The sequence below is a fragment of the Balaenoptera ricei genome, chromosome 5 (assembly GCF_028023285.1).
Source record: "Balaenoptera ricei isolate mBalRic1 chromosome 5, mBalRic1.hap2, whole genome shotgun sequence".
Lineage (NCBI taxonomy): Eukaryota > Metazoa > Chordata > Mammalia > Artiodactyla > Balaenopteridae > Balaenoptera > Balaenoptera ricei.
In genome coordinates, this window is record NC_082643.1 from 70,643,484 (window position 1) to 70,662,014 (window position 18,531).

The following is an 18,531-nucleotide window of genomic DNA, read 5'->3' on the forward strand; positions in this document are numbered from 1 at the left end:
TTGAACCTTCAGGGAGTGACCTCATTTAGAAATAGTAAAATCTGACTTGCCTTTTGAAACAGTCTTTACAGTTCAGTGGATATCAGATAATACTTAAACTCTGTATACTAGTTTGGCAAAAATATGTTTATATGGCAATATCAGAGAGTTCTTCTGACTTACTGGGGGTATATAGAGGATTAATACTCAATTTCCATGCTGGTGGGGAGGGGTCAATAAAACCATGACTATGTAGCATATCTAAATGTACCTCGGCTTTTAGCTGAGGTATCCTGCTGACTAGTTGTCCACTTAGACAACTTCTGACCGGGTACCTCGCTAGGTTAAAAGTAGTGGTCTGCGTGTTGGCTAAGTTTCATATACTTGATTCTCATATGTGGTTTTGTTTGTATATCGGGGCCAGCCAGTATGTTTCGTTTGTGAAGAGAAGGGTCCTATCATTACTACCTACACACTTGCAAAATGATTTTATGTGTCCCACCTTTTAAAATTCTAACAGGTTTTCTTCTCTTCCTCTCTTATTCCCTCCCTTCTTCCCTCTCTCCTTTTCTTCCTATAAATGAGGTTAAGTCACTTTGTCTAAGTTAATATAGCTTTGTATTGCGTAACTGTGCTACATACATTGTGTTGCCTTCTCATATGAGGTCATTTCTCTGAACTTATAAGGGAAATGGGGTTTCTACAGATTTGTCTTACATGTACTTTTCAGATATTAATCTAACTTTTAAGTCTCTTTGGATCACCTCTTGAATTAAATGACTGTTTTTGATTTCTAATACCTATTGATGCAATAAAAGGGTTGGGAGATTATAATCATTTTGCCTCCATACTAAATGGGATTTAATTTTGTCATTGGAAATGCAGTAGAAACTAAACCTTTTAAAGCTATTTTTAAATTAAATTTCCTAAAGTCACATTTCAAATTTTGGGTGTTTCAGCAATGTTAACTAATGAGAAGTATTTTGGTTGTATTATTTTGAGGTAAAAATATCTTAATAGAAATTTTAAATGAGCTTGCTTCAGATTAAATTAGGACATTAAGTCTTAGTTTCTGGAATATGAATTTTTAAAAATCACTGTGAAATATTAACTAGGGCAGGTGCTTATAGGTAAGAATCAAATTATCATTTGGTACTGTGATCTTCAAGTTTAGAGTGATGAAGGATTTTATTTTTAAAACTAAGTATCTGTAAAACAAAAAATGTTTCAAGCAGCTCATGGTTTGACAGGTTTATGAAAGCCTTGAAAGATAAAATTGTTGTAAGTGAAATATTGCATTCAACGTAGGATTTATGTAACTAAGTAAGTGAGGGTGAAAAAAACCTGATGAGGTGGGAGAAATGACTCAGTTCCTCACTTTGCACTCTCCATTTTAAATCCTGCATGAATATTACAGCTTCAAATATAAACACAACATTAATTCAGAAGCCTGATATATTAAAAGGTAAGCTTTTGTTGTTTTATAATAACTCCATTTGTACCATACTGGAACTTTCTAGAACAGTCTCCTTCTAGGACAGTTTAGGGGTGGCCGTAGAGCTGGATGAGTCACACCACACTGCCAATTCCTTAAGGTTTATGTCTATTCAGTGTTTGTGTCCTTCACTACATAGCTTGATATATCTATCAAGTTGGGCTAGTAAAGGTAGTAGAATTATGTCTGTTTTCATTTATTATACTGTACCTGGTGTTACGTTTCTAGAAATGCTAAAGTGTTTTGGGAAGTTGGTCCAGAGTCAACATTCAAAAAGCATAATTCCAATGACCCTGAATCCACTAAATTGAGCCAGGGACCAAAAATTTTCTCAACATAGAGCAGGAATAAAGGAAAAGAGGCATGCAGGGACCCAGGAGAAAAAGGATGATTTAAGTGGAGGGAAGTTGCAGTTAAACCACAGACACAGCAACTTGCATACTTGGTCAGGTTTTCCCTGTAATGTAGAAATTGCTGACACAGAATTTTGTACCTGTGAGCATCCATCTTAGGGACACATATATTTTATTTATTTATTTTTATTTTTATTTTTATTTTTTAATTTTTTGGCCGCCTTAGTTCCCCTACCAGGAATTGAACCCGCACACACTGCAGTAGAAGTGTGGAGTCTTAACCACTGGACCACCAGGACAGCCCGGAAACATATATTTTAGATTAAAGATTATTTTAATAATTCTGGCTGAGACAGAGAAATGTCACTTTCCTTTATAAAATTGTTCCTGGACTTTTAAATTAATAGTGAGACATTAGCAGAAGAGGATTGAATTTAGTTTTAAATAAGCATCTCTATGATTTGTTAGCCATAATATGATTTCTCCCTTTCCTCGTATTTTTTACTTTTGATAAGGCAAATTTATCCTTTCTTTATGAAATATTCAAGATAAATTATGTGTTAATTATGTTTAATTATCCTTTTTTGAAAGTTCTCTTGCTTTTGTTCTGAGGTTCAGAATCAATATAAAAACATTGAAATCATAATTGCATTTTAATTTGAGAACTTTATCTCATATAACTCTGTATAACAGCTTATTCTTTTAAAATATAAAAGAATCCGGATGTGCAGTATTTTTCAGTTTACTTACTAGTCTTGTCAGTTTCCACAGCTGCAAAGTTGAACATTTACAGAAATTATGGGTTTGTTTAGGTTAAAATGAAGTAACGTATGTAAAGCACCTAACCTAGTTTTTCACACATAGTAGGCCCTCAGTAATTAGTGGTGGCTATTTTTATTATTATTGGTCACTTAATTAATTTGGATTTCTAGGGCACCATTTCTTAGAGTGCAGTGAACCAATTCTGAATTCTACCCTCCCATATTTGTAATTTGTTTAGACTGACTTAACCACTGTGAAGAATAAAGCCTATTGGTGGGGTGGAGCTTTTTGACTTTTGTGTGCAAGTCCTTTTAGAGTTACTGGATGTACTGGAATGTGAAAGATTAAGCTTTGTGGCATGTTCTATATGGTCATCCATAGTGACCAAACTGATTTGGAATGTTGTTTTGTTACTAACTTTGAAATGTGTTATTTTCTGTACAGAGGATGTTGATCCGAATAAATTGCTTATTATCCTTTATAAATATCTAGAATGAGACGAATTGTCAATCGGTGTAAACCTCATCCGACACAGTACTTTCTTTCATAAACACAGGGAGGAAGCAATCCCAGGATAACCTTTCGGGTGATAAAGCCGGGCACGGCTGGGCAATTCAGAGGGTGTGTGATAGCACCCAACTTTGGAGCCTGTCACAACGGGAAATCATGGCTTGGAGGCCTGTGGTGAAATAGTCATGTTTATTAAGCCTTAATATGTCACTTAAATGGCTCTTCTATCAACAGCTAGCCAGCTCCTCAAAGAGAGGCAAAAAGCCATTCATGTCATTGTAGATTGTAGCTCCAGTTACTTCCTGGCAATGGAGGCTATGAGCACCGCTTCATTGGCAATGTCTTTCCTGTCCCACCCTCCACGTAAATTGATGGCTGTCTCCCTTGTACCCAGTTGTAGCTTGAACATATTTAGGTAACTTCTCTCAAAGCATCTAAAAAGGGTTGTCCCATGTGTCTCTCTTCCAGCTTGTCTGTAAGCTCCTGGTTGGTGGTGGTCGTGTCTGTGTTAGTGTCACTTAGTGCAGATTCTGGGAGCTCAGGGTGGATCTTCAGTCTGTGTTAAGTGCATGTCTCCCTGTGGCTTGTGGGGACTCCTCAACATTAACTGGTCCAATTATATTGTTCCACATCCTCTCTAATTCTTTAATGAAAAACCTCTAGAGGGGCTAATTCTACCGTGTATCCTGTATTTCCATTCTTATTTCTTTCTCTTCTGCCAATGCAAATTCTCGATTTCCTTTATTTCTTTCAAGGAACAATTCAAGTCCTTTTCCATGTAGCTTTTTAAAGGTATGTTTAATTTTAGTTAGTAGTAATCAAAATTCAGAAATCCAAGAAAAAGCGAGAGATGTTAACTAGAACTGGAAATTTGGAATTGGCCTGTTAAAATACATTATTCTTTTAAGTAACAGAAACATATTTGTAAACATTTTCCTCTTAAAAATCAGCAGTTATATTAATTTTGGTAAAATTCTAGATTTTTTTTCCAAATAATTTAATTCAAAACCTCAGAGAAATGGGAAATTTGGGTAAAGCTTACAGAAAGAAAGTGACAGTTGTGTTACAATTTTCAGGTTGTTGTGAGAAAGGTATCCTTTATTGCATCATATGGCATTTTATAACATTATAAAAGGTATAAGGATTGACCATATTGTCCTTATTTATAAAAGGTTTTATTGGGCTTTAAAATTGGAAGTCTTTTACATAGACTCCTTTTTCATCTTCCCCCCCACTTGAATTAAGCCATCGTAGTTTATTGAAAGTTAATGTATATAGGAAAAATCTTCAATGTCATTGACTCTTTTTTTTGGGGGGGTGGGGGGAGAAAACTATCCTTCTAAGACAAAAGCAGAGGACACTGTTTGAACCAAGAACTGGTAGACTTTAGAATACAAAAAATCATGGTTGAGTTATAAAAGTTATACATTGTCCAGTCCTCTACTGTTATTTTGCTTTTATACTGGGCCCATAGCTCATTTCTTTGCTCACAAATAATATCATTAAGGATGTAGGGAAAAAAAGGTATTATTGAAACTAAAAGTTAGCAGTTTAATTTGATTCTGAGTTTTAGAGTAATTTTACAGTGAATTGTTTTTATACCTTTTATGGGCAAAGTAACACGAATAGTATTCGTTTTGTGACACGTATATTAATATATATACACACATATATACCTGCACAATACATATACATTTTAACACTTTTACGCTTACGAGTTTGCAAATAATATACAATAGCATTGATTTTATATTTAATAGTGTGGAAAACATACATTTAAATGACAGAAACCTTTACATTTATGCTTATTTTGTACATTATTAGCTGAATTTAATCTTTATTTAGTGCTTTATTATTCTTATGAAAGTTGGCTTGCTAGGCACTGTGGGAGATGTAAAGTGAATTTCTTGCTCTTTAGGGGTTCATAATCTCAGAGCTATCTCTTAGAACCACAGAATTTTAGAACAGGAAGAGATTTAAGAGATTCTCCTCTCTTGGTGTGTGTGTGTGTGTGTGTGTGTGTGTGTGTGTGTGTGTGTGTTTTAGAACAGGAAGAGATTAAAGAGAGTCTCCTCTCTTGGTGTGTGTGTGTGTGTGTGTGTGTGTGTGTGTATGTATGTGTGTATGTGTGTGTGTGTGTTTAAGCAGCAGTCCTTTGATTCCTGACCACTTCAGTGTCTCCTGTCCCCCACTCCTTATCCTCCCAGATAAGTACTAATGTCATTTTTCTATGAAGGGTTGACAGGAATTCATCTTCTTTATTTGGTAAACAGGAGGAGATACAGGCCTTTTTTTTTTTTTTTTTTCAGGCCAATTTCTTAGTTCAGGTATTTAAAACTGTGAAGTCAAGAAATCATTTTAACTATAACACTTTTTAAAAATAGGTGGGAGACTATCACAGTGTATTACATATTATTTCAAAGGTATCATGTGGTTGTATATATATTGGGTTGTTACATAAAATGTATTACATGTTCATTTATGTAAAATGCATTTTTTTCTTTACTGCAGTGAAAAGAGTTTAGAAAACATGTCCCTAGTCTATTTCACCCTTGCTTTAAACCTGGGGAACAGCCCAAATATATTACTTATTCTTTTTGCTACGCTCTCTTGTCATCATGACCTGACTCCAAGGTAAAGTGTTTTCTAACCAGTTAGAAATATACAGAGGTGATATTTTCCCCCAGTACATAAAGATGTGCAGCAAGGTGGTGTTTTCATTACACTGGTCTTGCTTGCATGCCTCTGGGTACAAATAAACACTTTGGTGGATCTTAACTGTTAATCTGTAAGAATTGTTTATGATGTGCCTAACTTGGTACCAAGATGTGATTTAAGCACCAAGAGAATTTGGATTATTTAATACTAGTACATAATAAAACTACTTATCAAATGTTCATGTGGGCGCATACAGAGGCATAATTGTATTCTTGTAATGCACAGTATAAATACTAATATTGTTTTGGAGAATCAGCATGGTATGCTGAAGCCATGGTTTGGAAAAAGGCATTGTAGTATGTTTTTATCTGTGGGAATTACTGGCAAGTGTAATTGAGAGATTCTAAATACTGTAGTTGTTTACTTCACTTTTGAATTTGGCTTAAATATTTTTGGTCTTGTTATTTTTTTTTATAATAATTGAATTATTATGATAGAAGTTTAACCATAATTGTTCTGTAGATTTTAATAATTTTATATCTTAAAGATTTATTTTAAAACAATTTCCCCTGACTAAAGATATTTAATATTTAACATTTATGTTTAATATTTAAATATTTATATAGAAATATAAACATATAAACATGCTTATAGATATTTATACTATATCTTTAGAGAAATATTACATTTAACATTTAAATTTCATATTTAAATATTTAATGATAAATATTTAAACAGAGAGGATAGTGGAATGAATGTTCATGTGTCTGTTCCTCAGCTTCAGCCTTGATCAACTCTTTGTTAACTCTACCCATTCCCATTCCCCAGTTCCCACTTATTTTGATGCAGTTCCTCTGTCATAACACATCATCTGTAAATATTTCAGGATGTATTTCTGAAAGACAAGGACTTCTATTTCTAGACATACAAAGTAGAATCTTAATCTTTTTGAGGAATGTACTGAAGTTATGAACACTCAAATTGTGTTTGGGATGTTAGAGTGATATAAAGGAAAAGTGAGCTCCTTTAAATAGAATAAATGGAAAAAGAGAAATACCTGATAAGCAGTTGTATCAAAACACAATAGAAAGGTTACAATGAAAAAGCCAGTTAATAGCTTTTGAGTATCCATAGAGAAAGTGGAGAAATTGGCAGTTCTGAATACTTGGTATGTGTCTACATTCTATACAGGTCACTAGGGAGTAAGGCCAAGTGTATTTCATACTATTTGAGATAGAAATTCTGTTTCTAGACTCTTTCTTGAGGGAAAAATCAAAGATGTGTACAAAGACTGCCAATCAAGATATTCACTGCAATATTATTTATAGAGTGAAGAATTGAACCTAATGTTCAATACCAGTGGAAGGATGCAATGCACGTAGTATATTTATAAAATTTTACAATATTTTGTAACCAGTAGAAATGGTAAAACATGATACCAATTGTATAAAATGTTGAATGTGTATTAAAAGACCTGAAAAAAATTAACCCAGATATTTACATGAATTAATAGTGGCTATCTCTTGGTGTTAGAATTATGAGTAATTTTTAATTTCTTCATTTTTTAAAAAAAATTAATTAATTTATTTATGGCTGTGTTGGGTCTTCGTTTCCGTGCGAGGGCTTTCTCTAGTTGTGGCAAGCGGGGGCCACTCTTCATCGCGGTGCGCGGGCCTCTCACTATCGCGGCTTCTCTTGTTGCGGAGCACAGGCTCCAGACGCGCAGGCTCAGTAATTGTGGCTCACGGGCCCAGTTGCTCCTCGGCATGTGGGATCTTCCCAGACCAGGGCTCGAACCCGTGTCCTCTGCATTGGCAGGCAGATTCTCAACCACTGCGCCACCAGGGAAGCCCCCATTTCTTTTTTTTTTAGAAATGTTGCAGATTTTGTCTATCAGCATTATGTTATATGAGTTAATAAATAATAATAAACATTTGAGTACTTACTATGTGTCAAACACTATTTAAGCACTTTTCATCTAAAAGTGAATTCTCATAATAGCCCTGACAGGTTTTATAATCCTTATTTTGCAGATGAGGAAATGGGCATAGAGAGATTGAATACCTTGACAATTTGAGTCTATCCTTCTAAGTTTGTTTGCTTCTAAATGTAGTTTTATCTCCAATAATTAGGAAGATACTATAAATACTGTTTTGTTTTTCTACGTATTACTTAAAGATACATGGTGAATATTATGGCATATTAATTAAAAAATATGATTTTTAATTGATGGATAACATTTCGTCTAGTGAATATACCATGATTTTTTTTCAACTGGTCCTTTGTTTTTGTTCTGCCCCTCCCCTCCAGTATTTTGCTCATAGGAATAATGGTACAATGGTATCTTTGTGAATAAATCTCTGTGTGCATTTCTGATTATCTTCCTAGAAAAAGCATTTAGAAGTGGAATTATTGGGTCAAAGAGCATAAACATTTTTAAGGCTTTTGATACAAGTTATGAGACTGCAGGTAACAAATGATCATTCTTCCTTAAACTTAGAGAAATTGTTTTGGCGCTATAAATTTGAGAGAAATAGGTCATCTAAACATCAGTGGGAATTTGTGCTTTCACAGTTGCTCTTACAAAAGTGAGGCTTCTCTAAGCTTGCTGGAGACTATAAACACAGAGAAAAAGAGAAAAGACAAACTTTGGAGATTAAATTGTGGCCATTTACTTGCTCTGTGACCTTTCACAGCTACTTATTCATTTTTCTGATTAACTTAAAATTTGGATTAGCCTTAAAACCTTTTTACTGTAAATTGTTTTATATAACATCTAAAATACACATATCAGATTTTCATGAATTTTCTTTAATGTTTGATCATTTAGGACCTCAGGATCATAATTAGGTAGAGAAATTTCCAATGTATAATTTAAAAACTTATAGGTATAAAAGGCATAAGACATTGATTAGAGACAGTAATAACCCTAAAAGTGTTTTAGATGTTGTATTTTAAAATAAGAAAGCTTTTTTCTAGGGGGTCACTCTCTTTTTGTGAAAAGCAAGAACAAAAATTTGGGGGTAATTGGTGGTTTCTGTTAGGGTTAAATAAGGTTTTATTGTGGTTTCTCTTGAGCATATATCTTCTTCCAGGGACTGTGGTAACTTCTACAGAGACTTTAGCTGAAGATATGAGCAGAGGGAGGGGGATTTTAACTTAAGAAGGTCCAGAGAATAATTAATGAAATCAGAAAATTTACCTATGAAGCTACCGAAGAGGTTAGGATCAATTTTTTTCTGGAAAAACCAAGGTTGATAAAGGGTACTCTGACAGTCTATAAATTTGTGAGAGGGACAAATGGAATAAATAGAAAACATTTTATTGAAATTTGAATGCCTTAAGTATTTTAATGGGGAAAAAAAAAGTACTGTCTGTCCTCTGTATCTGAGTCTTCCACATCCACAGATTCAACTAACCTTGGATCAAAAATATTTAGAAAAAAAAATTCCAGAAAATTCCAAAAAACAAAACTTGAATTTGCTGCTTCCCACAGCGTTAACATTGTATTTACAACTATTTACATAGCGTTTACATGTATTAGGTATTATAAGTAATCTAGAGAGGATTTAAAGCATATGGGAGGATTTGAGTGGGTTATATGCAAATACTACACACTTTTATATAAGAGTTGAGCATCTGATGATTTTGGCTTCCACAAAGAGTCCTGGAACCAATACCCTCTGGATACTGAGGGATGACTGTACTACTTCTTTACACTATGAATAGTAAAATTATGAAACTATGAACTATAAATGGTAGATATAGAAAATAAGCATAAGGAGGATTTTTATCAGGGGTTTTTAATGATTGGATTATAAAGGTTCATAACCCTGCAAAATTAGGTATATGTGCATTTTGGAAGGAGAGGCCTCAAACTTTTTTCAGATTCTCAAAAGAATGACTTCAAAAAAATTCAAATTCAAAATTCAAGCTCCTACTAGAAGGTAAGCTCCGTGAGGCTAGGGACTTTTGTCTGTTCTGTTCACTCCTCTGTCCCTGGTTCTTGGCACATAGTTCTGCTCAATAAATATTTGTTAAAGGTATGATTTTTGTAAATTTATGTGTGGCATAGTTACAGCAATGGATTTTTAGAAATTAGGGATGGAAAAAAATTCCAGGTTTAGTGAGGTTGATGTCTTGCTTGGCTGTTTCTATATTTGTCCCAAAATTTTCTTTTTGTTTAAGTCTAGATGAGTAGGTAGGGCATTTGTATGATAATTTTGTGGTCGAATTCCTGTTTTGTCTGTGCCAACAGAAATGCTGTAGAATGGGTTAGAAATACTATAGAAATGTAATGCTGTAGAAATGTAACAGGAAAATTGTTCTAAACAATACATATTCATTCATCAGTCTATTAGAAGATGTACTTTGGCTCTGTTTTCATTTGATTCAATGAATGTAATTGTTATAGAAAAACTTCCCCTTAAATTTGAGAATGGAAAATTTTTCTAATTGTTTTCATTAAACCAAGTGGTATGGCAGTAACTGCTATTGTGGCTAAAAATGTAAAATCAACAAAATGTTGAAAAATTTACCTGCAGAGAACATTGCTTTATCAGCAAGAGATTTAGATTTTTGCAGTGAAGCCCAGTTATTCTAAAAGAGAAAGCAGTGGGGCATTTTTAGTGCCATTATACGGCATTTTTAGCAGGTGATATAGTGTAATCTGTGATTGCATTAGTCAGCATCATAAGTTTCCATACTTCTTAAAATTGAAATTTGGTAGAAGGTTAAAAGAATGACAAAAGATTAAAATGCAGGTTTGTTTTAAAAATTGTAAAAATTATAACATTTCTAAAATAAGAGAAAAAGTGAATTTCTAAAAATTGAAGTGTGATGGAACCAGTGTTAATTTATAAATCATTAATTTTCTTTCTTAATTAAAGGGATGACTGTAAATTCTTTATCTTAATGACTTTTGCCAGACAGACAGAAAAGATAATTTGAGTAATTATTTGCTGCCTGCATTTGAGTCTTTGTGAATAGATTTTTCACATTTTCCATAATCTTTGGCAGATTTAAAAAGTCATTGCATTTTACATTTTCCACACTTATTTTGCCATTACAAATAGGAGCTAGATTATTCTAATTTATTCAAAAATCATTGCATCATTTTAAGAGGCCTTCCAATATTCTCAGAATAATTTCAGTAGAAGGGCAGGAATTTTCCCATATAGATTTCATATCTTGCAATGTGGTTTCTTTCTTTAGTTGCAATATGATTGAATCTTTAGGTCACCACACATTCCATTATTCAAGTATAAGTACAAAATACATTTTGAAGTGAAATTTAGAGTTTCAAGTTGGAATCTGTGAAGTAATTTAGCTTAATCTTTTGACCCAGTGGTGTAACCCTTTCTGTAGCATTTCTAACAATCTTTGCCTAAAAACTCAGTGAGTAGGAACTCTATTTCTTTATGAAGCAGCTTTTTAAAATGAATTATATAATAATTTATTCTTTTTATTATGTTGAGCTCAAATCTACCTTGTGCTAGGCACCATAACTTCCTGTTTTCCTTTTCAAATTATGAACTATTCCAAGTCTGTAAGTATTGTGAGTACTTATAATGAACATCACTGAGATTCACTTATTCTTAATTTCTACTCTGTTTGCTTGAGATTATCATTTTCTGTATCAGTGTATATCAGAGACTTTTATGTCACATGTCTTACTACAATTAGGATACATTAGATTTGTGGCATTTCTGTTCTTTATAATTCTTTTCAGAAAGGAAATGAGATTAATGTGTTATCTGAGCACCCATTCAACTTTCTCTTTTACTTTCTAGACTGAAGCGAATCAGGGTTGTCCCTGAAGGACCTCATTTGATCTGAGAATCCTCCCAAGCCCCAGAGCTGGGCCACTGTTCTCTTTATTTATTACACATGGAAGCTTCTAGATCATTAGTCTTGCTGAAGGTTTAAAGCCTTGGTCCTTTAAAGCTTGTGCTGTTTGACTGTTTACAGTCTTATCTTCAGTGTTGTCAAATACCAACTGACCTCCTCAAGTCACTCTTGTTTATATGACTTTTTTCTTTTAAAATAAGAAACAACAGGCTTGGTCATGTGTATACCGTGACCACAGTTACCTAACCTCTCTGACCTTGATCATCTCAAAAGCAGTAGTCTAAAAATGGTAATAAAAATTACTCTTCTTGTAGATAAAATATTCTCCAAATTAATCAAGTGAAATGAAAAATAAAAATGAGTTCCATGTTAGATAATATATATGGAGACAAGGTGAAAGTGCAATTGATATAAAAAAAAAAAAAAAACCCAAAAAACCAACAGCCCAAACCACACTCAAGCAAAATGAAAACAAAAACCCATCCCTGCTAAAAGTGATTATAACCTATAAAGAAAGCCAGGGAAGTATAAACCAAATATTTTCCAGGGTAACTAAAGATAAAAGTTTGTTTATTTTATCAAAAGTGAAAGTGGAAAATAGGAAGGCTGTATCTCTACTAGAGAGGTATTGAAAATTCTAGGCAAACATTGGGAAATCTTAAAATGACAGTGCTCTGACAGTGTGGTTATAAGAAGAGAAAACACATATAAACAGCATGGCATTAGCCCTTGCTGTGTCTGAGCAAAAGGATATTCAAAAATGAAGCAAAACGAAAGACATAGACATGGTAGTACAAATCAATTCCTAGATGCAATTTTTGCAGTATTCCTAAAACTGCTTTGTCCTCCAGGAGTACTTGGTTTTGTGATTTGTCCTAGAAGACACAGTGAAAAATAGTTTAAATTTCATTAAATACAGACCAGCACATGACTGTGCTCTGCTCACTATGTACAAGAAATGGTATGCTATTTGTCACATAAACTTTATTTGCTTTGAGGGAGAAATAATTCCATTAACCTTATATAAAATAAAGGATAAAAAGTTATGGCAGAATTGTAGATATCTGCTTGTTAATATATTCAGAAATATTTGGTGGGGCAGTCAAAAATTCCATAAGTCTGAATGATAACTGATTATGAACAAGTGCATCTAAATTACTATTTTGTTCGTATTTACCAGTTTTGGGGCTTCGAAGATTTGGTTTTAGTCATGATTTAGTTGATTATACCTCTGAATAAGTGAAATATCATTATATTTTTTTCTAAGTTGGCTAAAGGAATTTCAGATTAAGAAGTTTTAAGTACAAAATTAATATTTCAGCAAGTAGTTCTTTCTGTTGGGTTGGGGATTAAATTCATTAAACAGAAAAAATAGTAGGAAACCAGATGTGATTTAAAATGAGGTTGATTAGAGTTTCAATGACAAATTAAAAATGTGTCCTATTTAACTGTTGAAAAATGCACAGACCTTTCATGGTAATAAAAACATGGAATGCGCATGATTATATGTGAGGCCTCATATGTGGTAAAAGGATAACTCCCTATGGTCACTGGTTTCATTCTTAGTAGCCATCAAATTATTACATATAAGGTATAGTAGTTCACAATCCATGACCCGCTCAGAGTTATTATAATAGGACTTTGAAAAATATACATCCTAAACACTGTCTGTAGATGGGATAAATATTAGGCCTAGTGGGTATATGAACTGTTTTGCAAATCTGATTAATTTAGTGAATAAAATGAAAATGGATTTAATGTATTATTGAACAGTTAAGGTATTAACGTATTCATTCAATCATAGCCTAGTAAAAGCATCATGGCTTGTCACTGCAAAGAGAAGAAAGGAGAAAAACTATAGATTTAAAAGGGATTTAGGAGAGACAGTAACAATTGCCTGTATGGATTTTTTTTAGATCTGGATTAGAACAAACTGTTTAAAAAAACACTTATGGGCTTCCCTGGTGGCGCAGTGGTTGAGAATCTGCCTGCCAATGCAGGGGACACGGGTTTGAGCCCTGGTCTGGGAAGATCCCACATGCCACGGAGCAACTGGGCCCGTGAGCCACAGTTACTGAGCCTGCGTGTCTGGAGCCTGTGCTCCGCAACAAGAGAGGCCGCGATAGTGAGAGGCCCGCGCACTGCGATGAAGAGTGGCCCCCGCTTGCCGCAACTAGAGAAAGCCCTCGCACAGAAACGAAGACCCAACACAGCCATAAATAAAATAAATAAATAAAATTAAAAAAAAACAAAAAAAAAACCCCAAAAAAACCACTTATGAGAAGGTTGGGGAAATTTGAGCACTGATTGGTAGTTGATGTTGTAAAGAAATTATTTTGAATTTATTGTAGATATTATAATGATACTGCCTTATGTTTAAAAAGCAAATCTTTGTCTTAGAGCGATACATACAGAATTATCTACAGATGAAGTGGTATAATGCCTGGAATTTGCTTCAGAATGATCCAGAGTGGTGGGTTAGAGGTTGGGCGGGGGTGTGAAAATATAAATGCAACATGACTTGCTGTGAGTTAACAACGGTGGGTTCATTATACTAGTCTTAATAATTTTGCATTAGTTTGAAATTTTTCATAATAAAAACTTAGAAAAAAGTGTAATGCAACATTAATTGAAAGAGGATAACTGTAGCACCAGCTGACACTGCAATATAATATATTCAGAAGTAAGGGTAGATATGAGTCACACACAGATGTACTTTTTATAAACATATCTAATGTGTCAATCTCATGTTTTGTTTTTCTTCAGAGCTGAAGCCGTTTATTTGAATCTTGGATGATTAACACCTAAATGCTTAATTCTCAGAACTGCTCAAGAGTCCCACAGCCAGGATTAGATGATCCAACTTACCACCAAGAAATTATTGTCTTGAATTCTACGGTAAGATTATAATAAATGTTCCAAAGGCTAAATAGTGACCATGAGGTCTAAAAAGATTTTTGAATGCTGTCTTTGAGTGACTAGCCTTTATTATAATTTCTCAGTCCTGTAACTCTTATACCAAGAGTTCAAGGTTGTGATAATCAACCAAAGATCTTAGAAATATCAACATGCAAACAAGGCTTTATGGTATTTCCCTGTCATAGATTCAGCTACTAACAGATACTGGAGTGCCATGCTTTCCCTCTTGCTGTATGTCTCAAGGTGGGTCCTCCGAAAACTGATGCTGGAAGAGAGTTTGGCTTCCCGGATGTTTATTAGGGATCAACAACCTATAAAGAGAGGAGGTTACTGGGCAGTGGAAATTGAAGTGTAATGTAGGCTCAACAAAGCCTTAGCCAACTGAGACAGGGAGTCTTGTAGTTGTGAGAGTTAAGCTTCTTGGGGATGGAGACATATCCTTAATGCCTTTGCATTGGGCACAGGCCATTAAAGAAGCTGCTCAGCAAATATTTGTTGAATGAAGGAAATCTGAGAAAAATCTTGTGGTCCCTCCTGTAACACCTAATCCTTGCCCTTCCTTTTTCCAGTTGAAAGTGTGGTTTAGAACAGTGAGGTTAACAGTGACACACATGGTTGTCTTGTACATCATGAACAAACATGAAGGTAACTTGTCCTCCATAATCAGCATGTGTTGCATACCACTGTGTTCCTGGGCTCCACAGATAAGGAAGACCTACAATGGGACCTGAGGAAAACCACACATATAAGTTTTAAAGCAGCAGTCCCCAACCTTTTTGGCACCAGGGACCGGTTTCGTGGAAGACAGTTTTTCCACAGATGAGGGGCAGGGATGGTTCAGGTGGTAATGTGAGCGATGGCTCAGGAGGTAATGCGAGCGATGGGGAATGATGGGGAGCGGCAGATGAAGCTTTACTCGCTTGCCCGCCGCTCACTTCCTGCTGTGCAGCCCGGGGGGTTGGGGACACCTGTTTTAAAGAATATGAGACTGTATCAGTAAAGAGGAAGCAAACAAAAAAAACAACATGGATCTAGAGGGTATTGTGCTAAGTGAAGTAAGTCAGGCAGAGAAAGACAGATACCATGTGATTTCATTTATATGTGGAATCTCAAAAACAAAACAAAGGAACACACAGAAAACAGAAACAGACTCAACAGATACAGAGAACAAACAGGGGCTTGCCAGAGGGGAGGGTGTTGGCAATATGGGTGAGATAGGTGAAGGAGATTAAGAGGTACAAATTTCCAGTTATAAAATAAGTAAGTCATGGAGATGTAACATACAGCATAGGGAATATAGTCAGTAATATTGTAACGACTTTGTATGGTGACAGGTGGTAACTAGACTTATGGTGATCTTTTCATAATTATAAAAATATCGAATCCCTATGTTGTAAACCTGAAACTAGTATAATATTGTAAGTCAGTTATCCTTCAGTTAAAAAAAAAATGAATGAACGAAGGACTTCCCTGGTGGTCCAGTGGTTAAGAATCCGCCTTCCAGTGCAGGGGATGTGGGTTTGACCCCTGATTTGGGGAACTCAGATCCCACATGTTGTGGGGCAACTAAGCCCGTGCGCCGCAACTACTGGGCCCTCACGCCACAACTAGAGAGAAGCCCCTGCGCCACAGAGAAGAGCCTGCGCACCATAACGAAAGATCCTGCATGCTGCAACAAAGATCCCACGTGCTGCAACTAAGACCCAATGCAGCCAAATAAATTAAAAAAAAAAAAAAAAAATGAATGAGGTAAGATGGAAAAAACAAAAACCCTATAAGATACAGTGATAACTCCTAGGCTATTAAGGGATATGGATTATGGTTCTAACCAGTTTGTTTTTTCTGTGTGTAGGGAATAGGCTGATCAGATACGAATTTTTAATCCTCTTATGCTCCAGGGTTAAGAGAGAATCTACTTCTGAGAAGGACTTTTTTATTTTTTAATTTAATTTTATTTTTTTGAGAAGGGCTTTTTTAAAGTCAGTGTTTTTTTCTAGTTGGTACAGTCCTGCTTTAGGGCAAGAAATTTGAGTCCTTCACTTCTTGTTGTTTTCTTTTTCCTCTTTTCCTTTTTACTGTAGGATTCCATGAGACAGGATTTGCATTAATAAATCCTCTAAATTTTCTCTGAACCTTAATACTATATTAATGCTTTATGTGTAGAGGACTTTTACTTAACATCTTTTAAATGAATGAGATAGAGAATAATTGACTTCATTATTAACGTGGCAGAAGAATAAGGATTAAAAACTCGACAGTTCAGACCAGAAATTTCCTTGTTTTTATATTATAACAGTTTTCCCTGATATCTGTGTAGACAATTTTATGCTTCATCTTTTAATATATGTAGACCATTTTCTTCATATTGAGTGTTGGAAGAATGAGATTGTGTTTGTGTTTGACTAAGTGAATCAGATTTTTTTTTTATTATTAAAATGTGTATCTTTCAAAGTTATCAGTTTGGTTAGTTTAGAGATGTTTACGTTTTATCTGTTCCCATTTTTTTTTTCCATTTCTTTCTTGTCACTTCGTAACCCCACCAGAGGGCAGGCAAAGGAAGGGAGAAAAGACATTAATTTAAGTTCACAAAGTCTTACGTAGGCACCTTTTACTGGCACATTTTGTCATGCTTCTGGATTGTAGCAAGGCAGTAGGATCAGCTACTTTTGCTATTTTAAAATATTTAGTAGAATGCTCAGTTATTTGGAAATAAATTGTGTAAGGTTGATTACTGGGTTTATTGAATTAAATATTTATACTTTAAACTGTTCAACTTTATTTTCTTAGATTCATACATTTTAAATTATCAATTTTTTTTAGTAATTCATGCCAAGGTTTCCTTTGCTACTGTTGATACTTATGATTGATTATAATGAAGAGGTTTTTCTGTGTGTGTTTAAAAGTACATTGGGATGTTCATAATACAGTATAGTTTTAAATTACTCCTTTTCACCTCCTGTAAAACTTGATGTTCCTGCGGTCTATTAGTGAATTTTCAGAATGATAAGAATTATCTTTTGAATACAAGTTACTGTTTCACATTTAAGTTGTTCAGTGTATTTAAAAAGTAAGACACACCTCAGACCAAAGTAAATTTGTCTTAACATTATCACAGTGTAGGTTTTCAAAGTCTAAATGTTAAACTAGATGGATGCTAAACATTTTATAGTCCCGGTATTGCTGTTAACACCCATTGTACATGTACATGTATATATGAAGTGCAGTTTCACAGTCGGTAGCTGTTTGACTTCTTATCAGTATGAACAGCAAATGTCCTAAAAATCAGCTTCAAAACAGCTGGCAGTCGACCCACCTAAGTTCACATGACGTTTCTTTGCTCTTTGACACAAAGAGTGGGCCTTACCTTCTCATCAAGGAAGTTGGTGCAAGCACCTTTCTGTGTGCTCGTGGGCCCAGTAATGTAGAAGAACCTTAAAATGGACTTTTTGAAGAGAGTTGTTCCTCCCATTCTTTCGGGAGATGTGGTTTTGGACACTAGAGAGAGTTTTTGGGGAAGTCCTCCAAGATTGCTGAAGTTGAAACCTCTTAGTTTGCTTTCATCAGAGAAGACTGTAGATGAGGAGAGTGGTCACAGTAATTATGACAAACACCAACAGCAGCAACTAGGTAAAGTAAAAATGTATTTTCAATCCTTTAATAAAAACTATTTTAGGAGAGTAAAATTATTTTTATAAGTATGAATTCTAGTGAGCATAAATCTTTATTTTGAAAATCAAGTTTAAATACTAAAAAGAATTTAAAAAGAGTAAATATATAGTTGGCCTAAATTTTTTTAGTATCAAAATGTTGCTTTGAGTTTAGATGGAGAAATATTGATTGCTATAGATCAAGATAAAGCCATTAATAAAGTTAACAGTTTAGTGATCTTGGAAAATATTTTTATGATGAAGGATTATACTTATTGAAAAAAGTGTTATTTTACAATCGGTAAAAACAAGGTAGGGTATATACCTGAAAAACAAGATACTGAGTTTTATCTATCAC

At 34.4% G+C, this 18,531-nt stretch overlaps 1 protein-coding gene across 7 annotated transcripts in view; it reads left to right on the forward strand.

Moving 5' to 3' along the window:
- FRYL (FRY like transcription coactivator) overlaps positions 1-18,531 on the forward strand; it is a 240,196-nt gene that overhangs the window by 47,988 nt on the left and 173,677 nt on the right. For all 7 annotated transcript variants that reach the window (XM_059923043.1, XM_059923047.1, XM_059923046.1 and 4 more), the window contains exon 3: positions 14,374-14,505. The gene's annotated coding sequence lies outside the window, so the exon portion shown is untranslated. The remainder of the gene's footprint in view (positions 1-14,373; positions 14,506-18,531) is intronic.